The sequence below is a fragment of the Capricornis sumatraensis genome, chromosome 1 (genome assembly GCF_032405125.1).
Source record: "Capricornis sumatraensis isolate serow.1 chromosome 1, serow.2, whole genome shotgun sequence".
Lineage (NCBI taxonomy): Eukaryota > Metazoa > Chordata > Mammalia > Artiodactyla > Bovidae > Capricornis > Capricornis sumatraensis.
Genome location: NC_091069.1, coordinates 250,647,607 through 250,655,380, shown reverse-complemented (window position 1 = coordinate 250,655,380; position 7,774 = coordinate 250,647,607). Strand labels below are relative to the sequence as shown.

The following is a 7,774-nucleotide window of genomic DNA, read 5'->3' as shown; positions in this document are numbered from 1 at the left end:
CTCCTCCCCGGCTCCACGTGTGTACGGTTGGGGCTCGGCCCCTCTCCCAGCAGCGCTCATTCTGCCCTTTGCTGAGGGGCTTCCGTCCCACTTTGTACTATTTTGATCTCTGGCAGGATAGTGAGGTGGGTCCCTAATGCCACCCTGGGTTCAGGGGGTGCTCAGGAGGCCTCACAGCTGCCAGCTCTTAGAGCGAAAGGCCCAGGGGCTCCAGCACTTCCAGAAACATGGCCTGGGGAGAAGTCAAGGGGGTACCAGACACAGGCTTCCTGGGAGACAAGCGCTGAGGGAGTTTATCAGGGGATGCTCACGTGGGCACCCTCTGCCAAGGCCCCAGTCGCCGAGCAAGAGCAGATGTGCAGCGCACATCTCACGGTTGTGCAGACGGTTGAGGCCCCCACGTGAGACGCCTCACCACACTTTCCCTCCTGCCTGAGGATGGCATCCCGGGCCTGCTGTGCACATATTCTGGGCTTTTCCTGGTGGGGCTTTTAGTTAGGTTGTTTCAGGATGTTTGGTTGCTCTGTGAACGATTCTGTTGGTTTGGTGCCCCTCTCCCGCGGCGCTGGGCTTCCACAGGTGTTAGGATGTTTGGGGTGAGTGCCCACCCTCGTTCTTCTATTTGCCTGGTTCCAGGGATGGTGAGCAGAGCTGTGGGCGTGGAAGCCTACTCGCTGCCTTGTCCTGGGTGTGTCCTGGGAAGGGCGTCTCTGTGGGCTCTGGCCCGGGTGACTGGAATAAAAGAGCTCACAGGGTCCGTTCCCCACTCCCTCCCGTATGTGGCCATGGCTGCTTCCTGTCTGGTTTTATAGTCAGGTTGCTCTGAGGTCGTGCTGGTGTCTGCACCCCTCGTGTGTGTCAGTCAGGGGCCCTGGGTGGAGGACGGAACCCACCCTGGTAACCCCAGGCTCCCCTGCTACTGCTCCCCCCACCCCAAGGCCTGACCGCAGGTGACGTGGCCAGGAGGCTGTGCCCGGGCCCTGGGTGCCTTCCCAGCGCCTCAGAGCACAGCAGGACGCTGGGCCAGCTTTTGTAGAGGGGGGCTCAGACCCCTGGTTCTGCCCCGGTAGAGGACAGGACAGTCTGCCTTCCCCACCCACGAGCCAGGGTTCCTGGGTGTGGACTTGCCTTGGGGCCCCCACCCTCCCCTGGAGTGAAGCCCAACTTCCGAGGCAGCCCTTCCAGCCTTTGTCCCGTCAAGCCCATCTACCTGGGCCCACCGTCACCCCCAGGCTCCCTCTCCACCAACACCTTCCCTCCTGGGGCACCGACTCCACACTGCGGTCCGCTCCACCCCTGCTTCGGGGAGCCCTGCCGTGTCCCCCTCTGGCTTCTCCCTTCCTTCCTGGCAGGGGTGGGGCCCTGGGGCTCACCGCTGCATGCAGGCAGCCCTCAGCATCTGGGCGAGCCGGTCAGGCCCCGGCACCCTGGGTTCCTCAACCGAACAGGGGCTGGCTAGGCTGATGTGGCCCCCGTGGGTGCAGCCAGGCAGCTTCCACCTGTGCCCACAGACACAGCTCCTCTGGGGCAGTCATCCTCTAGACAAAACACCACGGTGTCCTCAGCCTCACCTCTTTGTTGAATGGACTTGTCGGGTGAAGGAACAACGTGTGAAACACACAGGAGCCGGGAGGTTCCCGGACGGGAGTGTCTGGTGTGACACTGAGGGGCGCTAGGCTGAGTGACCCTCAGAGCGGCAGGGGTGCAGCCCCCCGGCCGGCACCCTGCACCCATCCATCATGGTGGATCCCATGCTGGGGGGATCTTGCAGGGGCTCGAAAGTGACTGAGCAGCTTCAGTTGGTCCTGCTTAAACATTCTCCTCCCGTGAGTCCCCAGGGGTCTCAAGACTTGCACCTCTGATCAGGATCCCAGATGAGGGCAGCTCAGCTCCGCCCTCCAAGGGGCGCAGGGAGCGGGGTGGGTGGGGTGGTGGGGATGGGGGGCCGCAGCTTGGGGAGGGGAGCAGAGGTCAGGGGTGAGACCTGACCACCGCCGTCCCTCTGCACAGGTTGCTGCCATTGTGGCTGGGGAAGGCCCTATTGGAGCAGCTCCCGCGGGGCCCTGGCAGCAGCACAGTGGGGGCACCCGGGCCTGTGGAGTGGGGACCTCAGCCCGGGAGCTGCCAGGCAGGGGTGCCCTGGGGCAGCCAGACCAGATCGTGAGCCCCACACGCTGCAGGGGTGCGTGCCCACAGCCTGTCCCCACCCCACGGGGCTCAGCCAAGCTGTGTGTGAGCGACTGGACGACCCTGTGGCTTGGGCTGGCTCCAGGGAGCGGTGGTGACACATTCCTTTCAAGTTGGTGTGAGCGTGTGTGTGCGGGTGTGGGCTTACCCTCCTGGCAGAGGACCTGACATTGGAACCAGCTTGGAGGGAGAGGAGAGACGGAGAACTGCCTTCCTGGTGGCTCTTTGAAATGCTGGGTGATGTACTCGACGAGCTGGAACCACATGAAACACTTGGAGCTTCGGGGCAGAGCAGTCTCGGGGCTTCTCGCGGTGTTCTCCTGGGGCAGCTTTGCGGGTGCCGGCATGGGAGGGAGTCCCACCTGCAGACCCCGGGCGCCACCTCGCCCAGCCCAGCCCTTTCTGCTCAGGGCGGGTGCCCCCCTACACACACATGTGCACACATGGGCTCCTTGGGGCAAGAAGCCTTGAGGGCTGGTGGAGGGTGAGCGCCAGCCCCCACCCACCAGACCCTCCAGTATCCAGGGAGGAGGAGACCACCTGAGGTCCTGCCCTGTGGGACATGGTGGGCATGGAGCTCGGCCTTCACGTCCCCCACCCCCTGCACCCCCTGGGCACTGCCCAGCGCCCAGAGGGCTGACAAGGACCATTGGGCCTGGGCTGCAGGGACAAGGGAGGGAGGGAGTCCCAGGCCTACTGCAGGGAGCTGAGATCACCGGGTTGTGATCGCTGCCAGCCCGGATCAGCCCCAGCCAACCAGAGCCCCGCTTCAGGGGAGGGTGGGGTGAATCCCCTTCTGTCCACTCTTCCCTAGACTGTGGGGAAACACTGAGTCTTCCCTCGGCCAAACCAGGCCCCAAACTGGAGAGCACAGATGCCCCCGAAAGCAGGGCCTGAGCCAGGATAGTGGAGGGAGGAGGTGGTGGACCAGGCCTCAGTCTTAGAGCACCCTCAACACTGGGCCCGCAGGGAGCCCTCGGGGCCAGCCTTCTGCGCTGGGGCCTGCAGGTGGTCAAGAGAGTGGACACGTTCTCGAACCAGGGCCCTGGGTCTTTGGAACCACTTGGGAGAGGGCCTGCCTTCCCACCCACATCCTCACCTCTGTCTGCTCTTCCTGCCTTCAGCCAGGCCACCCCATCACATTAGCTCTGCCCGCTGTGGACGCGGAATCCGTGTGGGTGAGCCAAGTGAGGTGCTGGCTGGGTGTTCACTGCCGCCCAGGGCCGAGGGGACACACACACAAGGGGGCCAGCCGGTCATTGCCGGGAGATAATAATTGCCCCCAGATCCCTCGCCTTTTGAAGCACAGGCCTGCTGCTCCTGTGCTGTGAAGCCCAAGGGCTTCTGGTCAGTGGAGGACAGGCCATCTCGGGAGAGCCTGGCACCACCACCCCCGACCCCATGCTGAGTTGCGCCCCTCCCCCCCCCCCCCCCCATCCCCCGCCACTCTGGGTCGTCTTCAGGACGCTGCTTAGACTTCACTCACTCTGAGGATGCCTGCCCCGCCCTGCCACCTGCCTGCACCCACGAGCGCCGTTTCCCTGTTAATCCCTCAAGGCAGTTGCATTTCCGGATTTTCTGTAATTACACCATCCGGTGTTTGTGGGTAATCCCGTCAGCCTGTGGTGCAGTTCCTCCTGAAATTATCTGCTCCGCCAGCCTGGCAGCGCTCATGAGGCTGTGGAGCGGGCTTCTCCCAGTGTCTTGGTTTTGGCACCAGAGTCAAGGCCTCAAGGATCGTTTGAAGAATCTTCACTCTGTTTCCTTACTGGATCACCTGTTTCTTGGAAGTTGGTTAGAACTCACCTGTTAAACTACTTGGACCTGCTGTTTTCTTTGGGGATTTTTTTTTGTTGTTTTTAACATGTAAGCTATATATAGTGTTGTATGTAAAACGGATTTCTTGGGACTTCCCTGGCAGTCCAGTGGTTAAGAATCTGCATTCCAGTGCAGGGGACGCAGGTTTGATCCCTGGTCAGGGAACTAAGATCCCATATGCTTTAGAGCAACTACAACTACCGAGCCCACACAGTCTGGAGCAGCGCGCGGCAACTGGAGAAGCCTGAGTGCCACAGCCAAAAAGCCCAGCACAGCACCCCACCCAACCAAATTTTTTTAAATGAAAGTAAAGTTGACGCAAAATGATTTTTGAAAAGTGGATTTCTTATAGAAAGCACATCCTGGGATCTTGTTTTTATGGTTTTACTGTTTTTATCCAGTGTGACAGTCTCTCTTCTAATTATTATTTCTAATTATCTCTCTTCTAATAATTAGTATATTTCCATTTAATACAATCATTGAGGTGCTTGGACCTGTCTACAGCTTTATCTGCTTTCTGTCTGCTCCTCTGGCTGGGATATTTGTTTCTGTTTTCCCGCCTTGTTTGGGGTTATTTGAACTTTTTTCCACTATTCCATTTAGTTTATTAGCTTTTGAAATATATGTATTGTGTGATATGTGTAAAGATTTATTGTGTTATCTTTTAGTGATTGCTCTAGGGATTATAATAGATATACCTGACTTTGTGAATCTTCATTGGAAGGACTGTTGCTGAAGCTGAAGTGTCAATATTTTGGTCACCAGATGCAAAAGACCCTGATGCTGGGAAAGATTGGGGACAAGAGGAGAAGGGGATGACAGAGGATGAGATAGTTGGATGGCATCACAGATTCAATGGACATGAGTTCAAGCAAGCTCCAGGAGATAGTGAACGACAGGGGAGCCTGGTATGCTAAAGTCCTTGGGGTCGCAAAGAGTTGGACTCGACTTGGTGACTGGACAGCAACAACAAAAGTTAATATTTAGGGACACCCAGAATCCTATAGCCGTTCAAGACCCCCCATTTGTCACTGAGTAACATGCCCATGGGGATCACCCAGATGATGTTCTAGCTTTTGCTTTCAGGAGTCAGTTATTTAAAGGCTTTGAAGGAGGCAGTTCAATTCAGTTGCTCAGTTGTGTCTGACTGAGGTTTGTCTCCAAACCCCATGGATTGCAGTACGCCAGGCTTCCCTGTCCATCACCAACTCCTGGAGCTTACTCGTTTCCATCCATCGGTGATGCCATCCAACCATCTCATCCTCTGTTGTCCCCTTCTCCTGCCTTCAACCCCCTTTCCCAGCATCAGGGTCTTTTCCAAGAAGTCAGTTCTTCACATCAAGTGGCCAAAGTATTGGGAGTTTCAGCTTCAGCATCAGTCCTTCCAATGAATATTCAGGACTGATTTCCTTTAGGATGGACTGGTTGGATCTCCTTGCAGTCCGAGGGACTCTCAAGAGTCTTCTCCAACACCACAGTTCAAAAGCATCAATTCTTCAGTGCTCAGCTTTCTTCATAGTCCAATTCTAACATCCATACATGACCGCAGGAAAAACCATAGCTTTGACTAGATGGACTTTGTTGGCAAATTACTGTCTCTGCTTTTTAATATGCTGTTTAGGTTGGTCATAGCTTTTCTTCCAAGAAGCAAGCGTCTTTTTTTTTTTCTTTTCTTTTCTTCTATTTTTTTTTAAATTGAAGGATAATTGCTTTACAGAATTTTGTGGTTTTCTGTCAAACTTCAACACGAACCAGCCATAGGTATACATATATCCCCTCTCTTTTGAACCTCCCTCCCATCTCCTGCCCCATCCCACCCCTCTAGGTTGATACAGAGCCCCTGTTTGAATTTCCTGAGCTACACAGCAAATTCCTGTTGGTTATCTATTTTACATATGGTAATGTAAGTTTCCATGTTACTCTTTCTATACATCTCGCCCTCTCCTCCCCTCTCCCCATGTCCGTAAGTCTATTCTCTATGGCTTGCTTCTCCATTGCCGCCCTGTAAATAAGTTCTTTGGTACCGTTCTTCTAGATTCTGTATATATGTGTTACAATACGATATTTATGTTTCTCTTTCTCTTTACTCTGTATAATAAGTTCTAGGTTCATCCACCTCAGAACTGACTCAAATGTGTTCCTTTTTATGGCTGAATAATACTCCATTGTGTATATGCACCACAGCTTCTTTATCCATTCATCTGTCGGACATCTAGGTTGCTTCCATGTTCCAGCTATTGTAAATAGTGCTGCAATGAACAATGGGATACATGTGTCTTTTTAAATTTTGGTTTCCTCAGGGTATACGCCTAGGAGTGGGATTGCTGGGTCATATGGTGGTTTTATTCCTAGTTTTTTAAGGAATCTCCATACCGTCCTCATAGTGGCTGTATCAATTTACATTCCCATCAACACTGCAAGAGCATTCCCTTTTCTCCACACCCTCTCCAGCATTTACTGTTTGTAGACTTTTTTAAAATATAAATTTATTTATTTTAATTGGAGGTTAATTACTTTACAATATTGTATTGGTTTTGCCATACATCAACATGAATCCGCCACAGGTATACACACCGAGGAAACCAGAATTGAAAGAGACACGTGTACGCCAATGTTCATTGCAGCACTGTTTATAATAGCCAGGACATGGAAGCAACCTAGATGTCCATCAGCAGATGAATGGATAAGAAAGCTGTGGTACACATACACAATGGAGTATTACTCAGCCATTAAAAAAGAATACATTTGAATCAGTTCTAATGAGGTGGATGAAACTGGAGCTGATTATACAGAGTGAAATAAGCCAGAAAGAAAAACACCAATACAGTATACTAACACATATATATGGAATTTAGAAAGATGGTAATGATAACCCTGTATGCGAGACAGCAAAAGAGACACAGATGTATAGAACAGACTTCTTTATTTTTCTTAGTACGCTGTTTCTTCAGAGCAATACGCCGGCGTTTGTGTTGCAGAACTTGTGGAGTCGCGAGATGCTGAATCTTGGGTGCTTTAGTCCTAGGTTTCTTACCGTCTTTGTTTAGGGGCTTTTGCACAGCATATTGGCGGACATCATCTTTAGAGAGACTGAAAAGTTTGCGGATTCTGCTAGCTCTTTTGGGACCCAGGCGACGAGGCACTGTAGTATCGGTGAGTCCAGGAATATCCTTCTCCCCTTTTTTCACGATGACCAAATTGAGAACACTCAGATTGGCATCCGCAGTGCAACCCCGTACAGATTTGCGCTTTCTCTCTCCAGTCCTCCTTGGTCATTAACAGGAACGCCCCTTACTCAGTAGCAGGCAAACTCGGCCATGGGTCAAGACACCCTGCTTCATGGGGAAACCCAGCTTATCGTTCCCGCCATCGATTCAGACCACGTAACCCTTCCATTCTTCACCCAGAGCGTCAGCAGCAACTTCTGTGGCCATTCGCTTCTCGTAGAAGGTACAAAGTTTTCGTTCATCGTCCACTTCAATAGCTTCTGGCAGCCAGTGGCCGGGAAAGAGATGTTCAGCTTCATTCTGAAGTGGCCGACAGCCTCCGAGGCGCCAAGAAAAAGAGCTATCATATGGTTTTTATCTTTCAATTTGTTAATATGGTGTATCACATTGATTGATTTGCATATATTGAAGAATCCTTGCATTCCTGGAATAAACCCAACTTGATCATGGTGTATGAGCTTTTTGAAGTGTTGCTGAATTCTGTTTGCTAAAATTTTGTTGAGGAATTTTGCATCTATGTTCATCAGTGATATTAACCTGTA

General features: G+C 52.8%; 1 pseudogene; it reads right to left on the bottom strand.

The window, feature by feature from the left end:
* Window positions 1-3,138: 3,138 nt before the first annotated feature.
* LOC138077146 (small ribosomal subunit protein eS6 pseudogene) lies at window positions 3,139-7,531 on the bottom strand (annotated as a pseudogene).
* Window positions 7,532-7,774: the final 243 nt, after the last annotated feature.